Raw genomic sequence first — 16,898 nt, forward strand, 5'->3', positions numbered from 1 at the left:
CAACAATCTCTCTCTTTTATTAATCTCTCTCAACAATGATCTTTTCCATCATATCTCAACACTATTGGCAAACTAAAATATTTATCAACAAATATGAGCAGATAATCATAATAATGACAGGGTATTAGGGTAAAGGGATGAATATAAATTTTTTTATTAGAGACAACATGAGAAGTTAGCAATGGCCTATGGAAGATTTATGACGAAGCCTTATGAAACCCTAATTAGGTTAATTTGACAACAACATACAAAATTAGGTTAAGTAGATAATAAAAGAGATCAAAGTATAGGATCAGATATATAGAGAGTGCATGAAAAGAGTATGAGTATGAGTAAAGAATTATATGGTAATTAGAAATGAGAAGAAGCATGTACATAAAAGAAGTGAAGGAGCATAAATGACGTATCAAGCATTAGAGGAAGGCAACTACAGGTAAAATTTCATGTTCTATTCCTAACAGTTTACTAACAAGATTGTGAAATCCCTTAACTGAGTAGTCTCTAACATGACTTTGGAGCTCTATTTGAGGAACTTATTGTAAATCCCTTAACCAAGTGGATACTGTGTAAGTGGGATAAATCTATAAATAGAGTATTATTTAATAACTCTTTCAATTCTCCTAATAGGGTATTAGTCACTTGTAACAGGGTGAAGTCATTTTGAACATGATATTAATGTAAGCTCCCAACTGAACATCTTATTATTGCAATGATGAGATTGTGGGTGTTATCCTCACCATAGTTATTCCCTCTGACCAAGGGCTTTTTGTGAGACCAAATACTATGTTATGTGTTTTATGTATTTGTTTTACTTGCAAGTTATTTTTATTAGCTATCATTACAAATAGTTATCAGTGCAACCATTACTAAAATAGAGGATATCAACATACTTGTAATTTTATAGACTATTAGGTTATGTTGAGAAAGTTGAACAAGTGAATAATTTGTGTAGTACTGATTCACCCCCCTCTCTTAATACCTTACCTAAATCTTTCCAACACCCTAGAACTATCTTATCTAACCTTATGATTCTTCCTTAGATAGACAATTTTTAACTTCTCAAAAAGGTTCTTGAGATTTCAATCCTAAAATTTGAGGTCGACAAACCCTAAGACATTATTACTCCTAATTTAGTATATTAGAGTAGGCCCAAACAACTTTTAGAACTCAATAAATTTTGAAGGAAATTTATTTTCATTCATTTTAGGTATACAACTTCTAGAGATAATAAATCATTGCCAATTTCTCTAATTGGCTATTATAAGCCACTTTTGGAAATGCCACACATTTCTCTACATTGTCTACTTCATGTAAGCTAGGTTACCCAAGGTTTGACCCCTTTTTGGGGTCTCTAAAGCCTACAAATTTGAGTTCAAAGCTTTTATATCCTTCTCCCAATATCAATTTTTTAAAATATATTTTAAAATAGGCTATGCCAAAATTACTAAAAATCACAAGCTTCTAGTAACAACAATTTTGCACTAAGATAACCCATATTGAAGAAGACAAACCAAAAAATAGTTTTAGGTGATGTAAGATTGCCTTTACACCTAAGATGCTCCTGTATCAACAACACTCCACTTTTTTCTTTCTCTTTTCCTCACTTCAAAAATAACTCACTATTTGAAACAATTCTCTTCCACACAATTCACAAAGTTATTCTAACTTTTCAAGATCAACAACTTGCAATTCTTAATTTTCTCGAATAAAAATGTGTCTAATGAGACTTTATTAGTGTAGCTACTTCTATCTTTGTAAGTCAAGCATGATTGATTATCCTAATGTATGTGTAGGATAAGTACACTACTAGTTCACCAAAAGAAAACTTTCAATCTCCTTCAAGCTAACCCAACCTAGATCTAATTTACTAGTTGTCAAACAAAATGACAGAAAAGTGTGTGATAGATGCATAAGTATTAACAAATAAAGTACAATGGTAGAGCAATAAACAAAGTAAGATTAAGAACAAAGCATAAAAAGAGGTATAAGAGTTAGTTAGAATAAGTAATTAACTTCTTTACTTTATTCATCAGCAACATTATTATCTAGGTTACATGATATGTATTGGATATATATAATATAAGATTCATGACATAGGGCTCCAAAAAACTAATTTGAAAGTCAAAATTTGCAATAACTGTTGCACACACGGCATACATATAACACATTTGCCTCTTTAAATTTCTAAAAGGCCTTGGTGACAACATCCCACAAATCCTTAGATCTTAACAAAGCCTACATTCTTATACTCCAATAAGAAAAACTCATTCCACAAAAAATAAGAATCATTAATCCTAATATTCTAGCCATATTTTCCATCTCAAATAAAGTATGTAGAAAAATACTTTTTTCGAATAACTATTCTCCAACATTACCAACATTATCAATAAACTTATTTCAATTATTTTTTGAACAAACTAACTATGGCTTTTATATTAAAACCAAAAATGAATTTTGGTTTTTGCAGGTTCTTTTAAACTCTTCTTTTGCAGATTTTCCTCGTTCCAATATATTTTTCCTCCTTTTCAAGCCTTATATGTTGTTGCAAATATCAACTAAATATTATGATACTAACTAATAAAATATCACGATGACATACATATAGAAAACAAATATTTAAACTTACACAAATAAAGCTGAATTAGACAATGGATACCTAATGTGATATAACTAACTCCTTAATAAAATAAGGAATCTACAATATTTATTATGTGTCAATGTAAGTTTATAATTTGTTAATGTAAGTGTAAAATTTAGAACAAATTAATTTTTTATTTGATTTTTCTAAAAAATCTAATACTTTAGTACCATTTACACTAAATTGATTCTAATTATAAAGACAATTAGCTAAATTAATTATAAATCAACTATAAAATATGACCAATTATCTTACTACTGATATCTTTTTGAGAATTCTTTAGATCAATTGCCAATAAATATAAGAAATAAATAATATTATTTCTGCTAATCTCTTTCATCCTCATATTCCTTTTTAATTCTTTCACCTTGTATTCCTTTTTAATTGAATAGTATATTTAATAAATAAAAATATTACATTCATAAAAGACACTCAAAAGACTATCAGTAAGATAGGGAATACCAAAGTAAACTAAAGAACTACATCAACTACATAACAATTAGTCAAAAGACTAAAAGACTAACTAAGAATCAAGACCAAAGTACCTTTTTTACTAACATCATTACTATTTTGAAAAATAAAACTAATAAAACACAAAATTTAGATTTGTGTTTCCTTGTCAAGAAATGCTCTATGTGACCTTTTCATTTCTTCTAATTTCTATCTTTTACAACATAATAAATATAACAAGTTGCAAATAAGGTGAAGATTCTATTGGGAATATATAGTATCAATTCAACTAGAACCCTTCGAAATGTCTCTACAGGCATAGGTCCATAGATATTGTAGATAATAGAAGACCGTTGAATTTTCTTGTGATAAGAAATGTCCTATTCTTTATTCCTTCTAATGTATATTTTGCAACATGCTTCGACTTTTCTGCTTGACTTTGATCATAAAAAGCTATGATCTTACCCAACTCCAAGAGCTCTTTGTTATCTTGCACACCACCTACATACAAATTGAAAATGTAACAACAAAATGAGATCAAATTCCATTTGTATACATAAGAAAAACTATGAGAAAGAATGAAATAATTAATTGAACATACCAAAGATATTTTTCTAAAGCTGTAAAGAAAATTAATGGGCATAAGAAGTTAATTATAGTGATCAAAACTATTTCATTTTCTATTAATGATAAGATCTAACAATAATTCCTTGTCGATATAGTAACTAATAATTACATTGATCTTTTCTTGGTGGATAAGATGTTTTTGGTGTCTAGAAAAGACATAGGTTGAATTATAGGGGTGTGACTATCCTCTGCTCCAGTCTGTTGTACTTTGGGGTCAGCCCCCCTTCTAGTTGCTTTTTAAAACATCAAAAATAATTACTTTGATGTCTGTAATAATATTTTTTTCAAATCTTTGTGATAAATGACAATTTTTAAAGATTTGTACATATATTACAACTTTTCTAGAATAACAATTGTATGAACTCCTATATCAATGGCAAGATGTAACAATCTTTTTATAATAATATACTAGTAAACAATTACTTTGACATCCATAACAAGAATTTTTACTCACATTTGTCATAGTTGACATCTTCCAACAATTTATACATGTATTACCACTTTTTCTGATTAGTAACTGTATGAACTTCTATATCAAAAAGATCTAACAATCTTCCCTTAACAATATACTAGTCTACAATCACTTTTACATAAATAATAAAAAGGCTTTCCCTCACTCTTTCATAAATAATAACCTCCAACTATTTGCACATACATAACTACATTTTTTTTGGAATATTTAATGCTACAAAAGGTTACCCCTGGAGCCAAATGCCACCTACCAACCTGACGACCTACACATGCGTCAAAGACTTGATTGCAGGTAGGTGAGTTTGAAATTTGAGAGGGAAAATATTTTTGGCAAGAGACAAAAGGAATGAATCAGTCTCATTCGAAGAGTTGAAGAAAAGGGAGATCAGAGAAGAGATTTGCAGAGTAGAGAGGAAAAGAAGTAGATCAACAAATCAAGTCAAAGATAGAAGGAAGTTCCAATCTCATGTTTGCAGTTGCACATGTTGGATCCTTTTGGTTATTATGTAAGTTCATTGTTTGATTCTACCTTTGTAGTAGTGATTTCTCCAGGTTTTATTATATTAGAGCTACAAGTTCAAAGTTTTAAGGTTTTACAAGTTTGAAGATTTTAGAGTTTTCTAGTTGAAGCCAAATGCTCTCAAATTTTGTAATAGTTTTATAATATTTGAATAGAAAGCAAGTAATTAGGTAGGCATACAAATCCTTGGTGTCCCCCTATTCTATTCTTCATTGCATAATATTTTTCATTTGATAAGTTCATGTTTCAAAGCTTCATCCCACGACTCTCTGTATTTTAATAGTAGTCTAATATACTACCCACTTGACCTAGTCTTTAACCAAACACACTCTTCACTATTATTGTTGAGTCCTCTTGGCATCCTCTATTACTGAGCTCCACCCTATAGTGGTGACTGAGCTCACTCAACATCTTCTATGTTGAATTTCCCTTGTGTGCTGAGTTCACTCAGCTTCCTCTTGTGTCAAGTTCACTCAACAACCTCCTACTACTCAACATCCATTAGTTCTGAGCAAAATTGCCACTTGGCACCTTCACATACCAAGCAAAATTGGCACTCGGCAATAGTGTTTGCTGAATGAAAGTTGGTGTTGTGAGCACTGTCAATTCTCATATGGTATCAAAGCTTTGAGGCCCGACATCCATAGTGAGTTAGGGCATTTTTTTTCTAGGTTATTTGACATGGCAGGAGATGCAGGAAAGATATGGTAGTAGCCACCGCCCTTTAATGGAAAAAATTATGACACATGGGCAAAGAAGATGAAAACCATAATTGTTGCAAATGATTTGTGGGAGTTTGTGATTAATAAGTTCAATAATGTGATAGACCCAAATTAGTATGCTGCCCTTACTAACAATCAAAAGAATTAGTTGAAGGATTCAAGGAGAAAAGATGCAAATGCATTATGTTTGATTGAGGCAGCAATGACAGAGACAGTTTTTTTGAAGATTGCAACAACAAATTATGCAAAGGAAGCATGGGACATCCTTGAGACGAACTTTAAGGTAATTGATAAAGTCAGAGTAGTAAAGTTACAAATGATCAAAAGAGATTTTTAGAACCTTCAAATGAAGGACAATGAACCTATTGTAGATATTAACTCACGAGTCTCCACCTTGATAAACCAGCTCAAGTCAAATGGAGAAGAATATGATGAACAGAGGATTGTGGAAAATATATTGAGGAGTTTACCTCAGAGATATGACAATCTTATCATCACCATAGAGGAGGCAAAAAACCTCACCACACTAACCATGGATGAGTTGATGGGAACTCTTCAAACCCATGAGCACTAGATAAATAGATCAACAACTTTCCAAGAGCGGTCTTTCAAGGCTCAAGAGAATTCAAGAGGTAGGGGGAGAGGAAGAAATGGTTTTGGTCGAGGCTCAAGAAGTAGAGGTCATGGAAGGAATGGTCAAAGGAATACAGGTGCAGAAAGCTCAGGATGAGAAAACAACCAAGAGGGAGCAAGAACCTCTCAAAATAGCTCTAGAGGAGGTAAGAAGAATTACAACTCCAATAAGAGCAATGTTGAATGATACTACTATCATAAGTATGGGCATTATGCAAGTGAATTCTAGAAGAAACAGGGTGATTAGTTAAAGTAGAATGTGAATGTGGCTAATGTGAACATGGGAAATGCAAATAATCCCACAGCCTTCATCATGTGTAACATTGGTGAAGAAGGAAGCCCTAAGGTATGGTACCTTGATAGTGGATGTAGCAACCACATGAGTGGTAATGAAAGTTTATTTTATTTCATTGATGAGACTTTTAGGTCTGAAATTAAGAAGAGAAATAATGGAACCATTCTCATAGTGGGTAAAGGATCTATTATGGTCTACACCAAGCAAGGTGAGAAGAAGGAGATACAAAATGTGTATTTTGCCTCCGGTATGAAGCACAACTTGATGAGTGTTGGATAGCTCATTCAAAATGGATACAAGGTGCTGATGTAAAATGACAAATGTGTCATTCATGAGATGGATGAGAGTAATAGATTACTTGCAATAGTCCAAATGACAAAGAATCAAATATTCCCATTGAGAATAGAGACATGTTTCTCTTCTCAAGTCAGTGTTGCACCTCCCAAGAATGCATGTACAGTAGTACACCAGCAATCAGCTCTTAGGACTGTGATTAAAGACCCTTCCAAGCTTTGGCATCTTAGGTATGGACATCTTAGCTTTGTTGGTTTAAATTTGTTGTCAAAGAAAAGAATGGAAAATGGTTTGCCAAGTATTCTAAATTCATATGACAAGTGTGAGGCTTGCATATTGGGTAAGCAACATAGGTCTCCCTTTAATTCTATAAATTATAGAAGGGCTAAAGCACCATTAGAATTGGTGCATTCTAATTTGGTAGGCCCTATGAAAACTAATTCTATTGGGGGGAGTACATATTTTGTGACATTCATAGATGATTTCAGTCATAGGACATTGGTGTATTTTTTGAAGAAAAAATCTGAAGCATTTGATACACTTGTTGAATTTAATGCCCTAGCTGAAAAAGAATGTGGACACTATATTAAGGTCCTTAGATCAGATAGAGGAGGGGAGTATACCTCCAATATGTTTGTAAATTTTTGTAGGAAAAATTGCATAAGAAAAGAGCTTACAGCCAGTTATACTCCGCAAAAAAATAGAGTGGCTGAGGGAAAGAACAAGACCATTGTTGAAATGGCTAGAAGTATGATGAAAGCAAAGGGACTCCCAACTAAATATTGGGGAGAGGTTGTAGCAAAAATAGTATATTTGATAAATAGGTGTCATACAAAATCAGTTTGAGACAAGATACCTGATGAGGCTTGGTCAAGGGGCAGATGGATAGTTGAGCACTCGAGAGTGCTCAAATGTGTAGTATATGCACATGTGCCTAAGGAAAAAAGACAAAATTTTGATGAAAAAGGTGTAAAGTGCATCTTCATAGGGTAAAACTTAGAATCAAAGGCCTATAGGCTATATGATCCAATTGACAAGAATATCATCATTTCAAGAGATGTGGAATATCTTAAAAATCAATCATGGGATGGCTCAGTAGATGAATCCTCAAGAACTTCAAGTAAAGTGCCTACTATTGAAGAGAAAGAAGATGAAATTGATGATTAACAACAAGATGGAGTAGAAAATATAGATTGCAGATAAAAGGAAAAAGGGAATCAACCCTTAGCATGTCGAGCAATAGCTCTAAGCACATCAAGACAACCCTGAGTTTGTATGCAAAATAGTAGCACTAGCAATACTAAAAATTTAGATCCCACTCTCACCTCCCTATTTCCAAGAAAGACTAAAAGTCTAAGGGAGATATACCAAGATGAAAGGTATGAGGAAGATTATGATGAGAGTGTAAATTTTGTATTATTTTCTCATAGTGATCCAATATATTTTGAGGAAGCTATAAAAGAGGAGAAATGGTGTAATTCCATGGATGAGGAGATAGATGTCATTGAAAGGAATGAGACATGGGAGCTAACTACATTGTCTCCCAAGAAACAAGTAATTGGAGTGAAATGGGTTTACAAGACCAAGTGCAATGCTAAAGGAAAAATAGATAAGCATAAGACACATTTAGTGGTCAAGGGGTACAAGTAGTAGTATGATAGAGATTATGATGATACATACGCCCTAGTTGTAAGAATGGAAACCATGTGTGTTGTCATAGAAATTGCAATCTAGCACAAATGGAAGGTATATCAAATGGATGTGAAGTCCACCTTCTTGAATGGTGTATTGAAAGAAGTGTATGTGGCATAGCCACCTAGTTATGAAGTTGTAGGTGAAGAAAACAAGGTGTATCAATTGAAGAGAGCTCTATATGGGCTCAAGAAAGCTCCACAGGAATGGTACAGTAGGATTGACTCATATTTGATGAGAAATGGCTTTAGCAAAAGTGATGGTGAGCCCACATTGTACATCAAGGTAGAAAATAGTAATGTGTTGATTGTTGTCTTGTATGTTGATGCTTTAATTTTCACCAAAAAGGACAATTTTCTAATTGGTGAGTTCAAAGAGGCCATGAAAAATGAATTTAGAATAATAGACTTAGGTCTCTTGAAGTATTTTCTAGACATAGAAGTAAAACAAATGTATGATGGTATTTTCATTTCTCAAGAAAAGTATGCAAGGCAGATATTGGAGAGATTCAAAATGCAGAACAATAAGGTAGCCCCAACACCAACAGCAATAGGTCTAAAGTTAAATAAAGATGATTGCAGCAAAAGAGTGAATCCAACACTATACAAGAGCATGGTTGGAAGTTTGATGTATTTGACTACAACTCGGCCAGACATAATACATGCAATAAGTTTGATTTCTAGATTTATGGAAACACCAAAAGATTCCCATTGGCAAGCAGGAAAGAGGATCCTAAGGTATGTAAATGGTACCAAATGATTTGGAATTTTGTATACTACAAAAAATGATCTCAAGTTGGTTGGTTACACAAATAGTGATTGGGCTAGAAGTTTAGATGATAGAAAGAGCACTTCTAGATTGATGCAGGAGAAGTTCTTGATTGTGTAGATAGATCGCCGACTGTGAGGCAGTTTGCACAAGGTTCTTGTGTTGCATGAGATTTGTCTTCTGAAGACTTGATTATGGAGAAGAGAAAGAAGAAGATGACTTTTGTGATTGGATGGATTTTGAGGATTCCTCGACTTGAAAAATTTAGAGCAAGAAATCAACAATCATTGCTAGTTGATTTGCAGAAGCAAGTGAATGAATTAGAAGCTGAGTTGCAGAAATGAAGAGCATGTCACCAGAAAAGAGATGTTGATAATTCCTTGGATGTGGAAAAGAAAGATGATCCAGTGGAAGAGCAAGTGGATCAAGAGGAAATCATTTGCGAACCTAAAGTTGAAGAAGATGAACGAGAAGAGGAAGAGCATGAAGATGGAAAGATTTATGAACTTGAAATAGATCAAGATGATTTGAAGATTGCAGCAATGGAGGAAACATATAGTGCCTTTGTTGGAGATCAAGCAAGTGAAGAAGTTACATGCATTGTTGACAACATGAGAGAGGCAAGCAAAGATGAGAATGTCAAACAGGTAAATTCTTACGAATCATGGGATGTTGTCTTTGATATGAGTTTGAAAGATATTGATAATGGTTTGCATGAGGATCTTCTTAGTCATGTATGGTATGCAAAGGAAGATTGGTATGGTGATGCTGGATTTATTACAGGTGTGATTAATTCAACAAGATTGAATGAGGATGAGATTTATACTTGGATAGAGTTCATTGCGAAGGAGTATTTTCAGCAGCAAACAGTTGTTCCAACTAGGTGTTGGAAAAGAAGAAAGAAGGAAATATATTGGCATCGGATACTTATTCCAGCTATGTGTTGGAGGAAAATAAAAAAAACTTTCAACAGTGGCTACTTCATTTTGTGAATCCATATTCACAAAATTTTTCCTACCATGGGAGTCAGATGCAGGAGCATCATGCATCAGCAAAAAAAAAATGTGGAAGATTTGCATGTTGGTTTTCTTGTCCTGTTGAGGTGGAAGCTTGTGGTGAAGATGAAGATGGTTCTATATCTTTATTTTGGCATTAAAGTGTGGGAAACACTTTTCTATCTACCAAGGGAGTCTGATGCAAGAGCATCTTACATGGGAAAATTAAATTATTAGAAAAAAAAAAGAGAGAGGAAAAAAAAAATAAATAAATAAATAAAAATTGGAGGAGAGAGAAAGTGACGAAAATTAGAGGAGAAATATTAAAAAAATAAAAAGGAGAAAAGAAAGGAAAAGGAGATTTCTATTTTCGAGGCACATAGGTGGCATAAAAAAGAAAAATAATAAAAATAGTTGTCATTCCATTAATCGAGGTGTGTAGGTGACAAGTTCCTTAAATCGTGCATTTAATATTTGTTGGGTGCTTAGTTGTATTTGGGTGGGAATTTAATATTTATTTAAAGGTAGTTGTATTTACCTTTTATCCCACATTGCTTGTGTTTGTAATGTCTTGGGTTAGAAGTGCCTATTTAAGCAAGGCTTATAATCGTTTGTAATTAAGTTCAAGAAGTTCAAGAAATGGAAGCTCTTCTAATGGAAGTTCGAGAAATAGAAGTTTTTGAATTGTAAGCTCTTCAAATGTAATCTCTTCTAATGAATTTCAAGTATTAATGGATGCTTTATGAAGCATTGTTTGTCATCTCTCTTGTCTCCATATAATTGCATTTTTGGTTGTGAGTTTGTACGGGTGGTGTGGCCCCCCATGTACGCACCACACTTGAAAAGCTTGTCTTGAAGAGCTTCTATTTCTCCAACTTCCATTAGAAGAGCTTCCATTTCTTGAACCTTCTTGAACTTGATTACAAACGATTATAAGCCTTGCTTAAATAAGCACTTCTAACCCAAGACATTACAAACACAAGCAATGTGGGATAAAAGGTAAATACAACTACCTTTAAATAAATATTAAATTTCCACCCAAATACAACTAAGCACCCAACAAATATTAAATGCATGATTTAAGGAACTTTCCACAAACTTCTAAGATGCCACCTACACACCTCGATTAATGGAATGACAACTATTTTTATTATTTTCTATTTATGCTACCCATGCACCTTGAAAATAGAGATTCCTCTTTTCTCCACTTTTCCTATTTTCTATTTTTAATTATTTTCCTTCCATTTTCGTCACTTTCTCTCTCCTCCAAAAATTTTTTTTTTATTAATTTTTTCTTGTATTTACCTTTTATCCCACATTGCTTGTGTTTGTAATGTCTTGGGTTAGAAGTGCCTATTTAAGAAAGGCCTATTATCATTTGTAATCAAGCGGAAGAAATGGAAGCTCTTCTAATGGAAGTTGGAGAAATAGAAGTTCTTGAATTGTAAGCTCTTCTAATGAATTTCAAGTATTAATGGAATTTGTATGAAGCATTTTGTCATCTCTCTCTATCTCCATATTGTTGCATTTTTGGTTGTGAGTTGGTACGGGTGGTGTGGCCCGTCATCAGTGGTATCAGAGCAGGAGTTCCTGAGTGTGCAGACAGATCGCCGAATGTGAGGCAGTTTGCACCAGGACCTTGAGTTGGGTGAAGTTTGTGAAGAAGTTCTTGATTGTGTAGACAGAGCGCCGACTGTGAGGCAGTTTGCACGAGGTTCTTGTTTTGGATGAGATTTGTCTTCTGAAGACTTGATTATGGAGAAGAGAAAGAAGAAGATGACTTTTGTGATTGGATGGATTCTAAGGATTCCTCGACTTGAGAAATTTAGAGCAAGAAATCAACAATCATTGCTAGTTGATTTACAGAAGCAAGTGAATGAATTAGAAGCTGAGTTGCGGAAACAAAGAGCATGTCACCAGAAAAGAGATGTTGATAATTCCTTGGATGTGGAAAAGAAAGATGATCCAATGGAAGAGCAAGTGGATGAAGAGGAAATCATTTGCGAACCTAAAGTTGAAGAAGATGAACAAGAAGAGGAAGAGCATAAAGATGACAAGACTTACGAACCTGAAGTAGATCAAGATGATTTGAAGATTGCAGCAATGGAGGAGAAGTATAGTGCCTTAGTTGGAGATCAAGCAAGTGGAGTAGTTACGTGCATTGTTGATGACATAAAAGAGGCAAGCAAAGATGAAGATGTCAAACAGGTAAATTCTTATGAATCATGGGATGTTGTCTTTGATATGAGTTTAAAAGATATTGATGATTTTTTGCATGAGGATCTTGTTAGTCATGTGTGGTATGCAAAGGAATATTGGTATGGTGTTGCTGGATTTATTACAGGTGTGATTAATTCAACAAGATTGGATGAGGATGAGAGTTATACTTGGATAGAGTTCATTGCGAAGGAGTATTTTCAGCAGCAAACAGTTGTTCCGACTAGGTGTTGGAAAAGAAGAAAGAAGGAAATATATCGGCATCGGATACTTGTTCCAGCTATGTGTTGGAGGAAAATAAAAAAAATCTGTCAACAATGGCTACTTCATTTTGTGAATCCATATTCACAAAATTTTTCCTACCATGGGAGCCGGATGCAGGAGCATCATGCATCAGCAAAAAAAAAAAAAAATGTGGAAGATTTGCATGTTGGTTTTTCTTGTCCCTATTGAGGTCGTAGCTTGTGGTGAAGATGAAGATGGTTGTATATCTTTCTTTTGGCGTTAAAGTGTGGGACACACTTTTCTATCTACCAAGGGAGTCTGATGCAGGAGCATCTTACATGGGAAAATTAAATTATTAGAAAAAAAAAAAAAAAAAAGAGGAAAAAAAAAAAAAAAGGGAAAAAAAAAAAAAAAAAAAAAATTTTGTGGAGGAGAGAGAAAGTGACGAAAATGGAAGGAAAATAATAAAAAATAGAAAATAGGAAAAGTGGAGAAAAGAGGAATCTCTATTTTCAAGGTGCATGGGTGGCATAAATAGAAAATAATAAAAATAGTTGTCATTCCATTAATCGAGGTGTGTAGGTGGCATCTTAGAAGTTTGTGGAAAGTTCCTTAAATCATGCATTTAATATTTGTTGGGTGCTTAGTTGTATTTGGGTGGGAATTTAATATTTATTTAAAGGTAGTTGTATTTACCTTTTATCCCACATTGCTTGTGTTTGTAATGTCTTGGGTTAGAAGTGCCTATTTAAGAAAGGCCTATTATCATTTGTAATCAAGCGGAAGAAATGGAAGCTCTTCTAATGAAAGTTGGAGAAATAGAAGTTCTTGAATTGTAAGCTCTTCTAATGAATTTCAAGTATTAATGGAATTTTTATGAAGCATTTTGTCATCTCTCTCTATCTCCATATTGTTGCATTTTTGGTTGTGAGTTGGTACGGGTGGTGTGGCCCGTCATCATAGATACATGTTCCATATGGGATCAAGTGTTATTTCATAGGCATCCAAGAAGAAATCTATTGTTTCTCAATCTATAGTAGAGGCAGAATACATTGCAACAAATGTAGTAGCATGTCAAGCTATTTGGCTAAGGAGGATCTTGACAAATTTCAATGAAAGGCAAGAGGATGGAACCACAATTTATTGTGACAACATCTCATCAATTGCATTGTCTAAGAATCCAATATTACATGGTAGAAGCAAGCATATAGAGATCAGATATCACTTCATCAGAGAGTTGGTGGAGAGTGGGGATATCAAAATAGAATCTTGCAAGTCTTAGCAGCAGCTAGTAGACATTTTCACAAAGCCATTAGGCATTGGAAGTTTTGTACACCTAAGAGAGTGTATTGGTGTAGTTGATTTGGATCAAGTGCGATCCTTATTTTTTTTGGGTTGGGACAAAGGGGGAGTGTTGGAATATTTAATGCTATAGATGCTTGCCCCTAGAGCCAAATGCCCACCTACCACCCTAACGAATTGCACATCTGTCAGAGACTTGATTGCAGGTAGGTGAGTTTGAAATTTGAGAGGGAAAATATTTTTGGCAAGAGACAAAAGGAATTAATTAGTCTCATTTAAAGAGTTGAAGAAAAGGGAGATCAGAGTAGAGATTTGCATAGCAGAGAGGAAAAGAAGTTGATCAGCAGATCAAGTCAAAAGATAGAAGGAAGTTCCAGTCTCATGTTTGTAGTTGCACGTGTTGGATCCTTTTGATTATTTTATAAGTTCATTGTTTGATTTGACCTATGAAGTAGTGATTTCTCTAGGTGTTATTATATGGAGCCATTAGAGCTACAAGTTTAAAGTTTTAAGGTTTTATGAGTTTGAAGTTTTTAGAGTTTTCTAGTTGAAGCCAAATGCTCCCAAATTTTGTAATATTTTCATAATATTTGAATAGAAAGTAAGCAAGCAAGCAGGCATACAAATCCTTGGTGTTCCCCTATTCTATTCTTCATTGCATAATATTTTGCATTTGATAAGTTCATGTTTGAAAGCTTCATCCATTGGCTCTCTACGTTTTAATGGTAGTATGATATATTACCCACTGAGTCTAGTGTTTGACCGAACATACTCTTCAATGTTTTTTCTGAGTCCTCTTGGCATCCTCTATTAATGAGCTCCACCCTATAGTGGTGACTGAGCTCACTCAACAACCACATTGCTGAGCTCACTTGGCATCTTTTGTGTCAAATTTCCCTTGTGTGTCGAGTTCACTTAGCTTCCTCTTGTGCTGAGTTGACTAGGCACCTCCTGCCACTCAGCATCCATTGGTGCCGAGAAAAATTGCCACTCAGCACCTTCACGTGCTGAGTGAAATTGGCACTTGGCAATAGTGTTTGCTAAGTGAAAGTTGGTGTTGTGAGCACCATCATTTCTCACAATTTTTTATTAATTATTGTGATTCATTTGAGATTTTTTGAAGTCTATGGTTTTGAACCTTTCTATCTTTTTAGTATTTTTCTATTGTAATCAATTTGGTTTAACTAGTAATTAACCAAACTCACCACTACCTCTTTCAAATTTTGTTATGAAAAAATATTAATGAATAAGAAATATGTTTTGATGAATAAGACAATTCCACTATAATGAACTATGAAAGCCTAAAAATCATTTTTGCATCAATCTCACAAAAGAACCAAATGTACCCAAACATGGTCATGATATGCACCAATCTCTTTAAAAAAAAACTATTCAAATAGTGTCATGATACAAACTTCCTGCTTATAAGCATGCAGATAGGAAATATGCCTTTTCTTAGATCATCCCCAAAAAAGTCTTGGAGCTAATAATAATAATAATAAAGTTTATTCTTTCTCATTAAGAGAAAATTAGAGCTAGTTATAGTAATAAAGCATAGGGGTTTCAACATATCCTGGAAAAATGAAGTTGATTTGAATTTTATAGGGCATCAATTCAATCTTAAGATTTTCTCCAAGTCCTTTTAGAGCATGTTTGGTAGTAGTATACACAAAACTATTGTACACAAGATACTGTCAATAGTACAACACAACCAAAAAGTTTATTATTCTTAATAGAATTAACAATTGGAAAAGGTTAAGAACTCTAAAATAAGAAAACAAATAGTTTTGGTAGTAACATACCATTCCTAACTAGAAATTCATGAGAACAATGGACATGGGTGTTTGGGGATTCTTCTGCTTCATCAATGGAATTCCATTCCCACATGTAGAGTATTCACAACTCATGTCAAATTAGTTTGAACCATGACATGCACATCTTCAATACTCATCTCATCTAGAAGTGCAACCTACATTGCAGATTAGCACATCAACAACCCTTCATTCAATAGACTCTTTTATTGCCCTTGTCAATGTTTCATAAACACCCACATCTGCAACCTATTCAAATTCAAGAACAGATTAGATATCAAAATTTCTAGGTCTAAAGATAAAATTTAAAATGAAGGAATGAGATTAAACCTTGGTTAATATTTTATTTTTCGTTTCACCATCTTTGGAAAGAATTTGTTCTACCTTCTCCAAATTAGTAGAGCTTATGTCTACAATTGTGATGAATGCTCCTTGAGAGAGAGCCTCTTTGGCAATGGCAAGTCCAACCCCACTTGATCCACCTTTTATCAAAACATGCTTCCCCTCTAGAGATTGCAGCCATGGCAATGGAGTCATGAAACTGATCTTCATTTGATGCATGAAGTTGAAATAAGGAATATTGTGATCATTTGATTCCAAAAAGAGTTATTTATATTTCCCCTAGCTATGAATTCCTATGTCGTCTCCTTGCATTAGGTGGAACATTTTTTTATGAAGGCTAGCACTTGACATTGGCATGACAAGAATATTACTTTGGGGTGTCACTCATACATTAACCTTTTTTAACAACCAATTTAGGTTTTTTACAGTGTTTTTATCATTCATTCTCAATATGGTTTTTTATTTTTTCTCCCCTTATTTCATTTATGTGAGATTTACAAGAAATGTGAGTTTTCGTAAATCTATGGGGCATGTATATTGGAGATCTTTAATAAGGAGGGTCATCTTTTAGAAAATATTAGAATAAGCTGCATTAAGATGGCCTCATGAGCAGAGGAGATAATCCACAATTGGAGATAGTAGCCTAGCAGACATGGATTAGCTTGTTGTGGCTCTTGGTCAATCTCCAAGAAGTGGAATCTAACTTGCTCACATAGTTCTCACATTGTCTTTAGTTTCTAAAGAAATTTAGATATTTTAATATTGTAATATTACTATCAAAATTCAACTATTTTAATATTGGTCAAAAAACCTCTTGATTGCTTTGAAAAGGGATTGATAATTTGAATATTAGAGAGGCTAATAGCTATAGCTTCTCCAAACTAGCTAGCTCTATT

General features: G+C 33.7%; 1 pseudogene; it reads right to left on the reverse strand.

Annotated features, from left to right (window-relative positions):
• Window positions 1-3,282: 3,282 nt before the first annotated feature.
• On the reverse strand, window positions 3,283-16,212 carry LOC149580646 (3-dehydrosphinganine reductase TSC10A-like; annotated as a pseudogene).
• Window positions 16,213-16,898: the final 686 nt, after the last annotated feature.

This window comes from Cupressus sempervirens, chromosome 1 (genome assembly GCF_028749045.1).
Source record: "Cupressus sempervirens isolate cs-2001-9-10 chromosome 1, ASM2874904v1, whole genome shotgun sequence".
In the NCBI taxonomy this organism is placed as follows: Eukaryota; Viridiplantae; Streptophyta; class Pinopsida; order Cupressales; family Cupressaceae; genus Cupressus; species Cupressus sempervirens.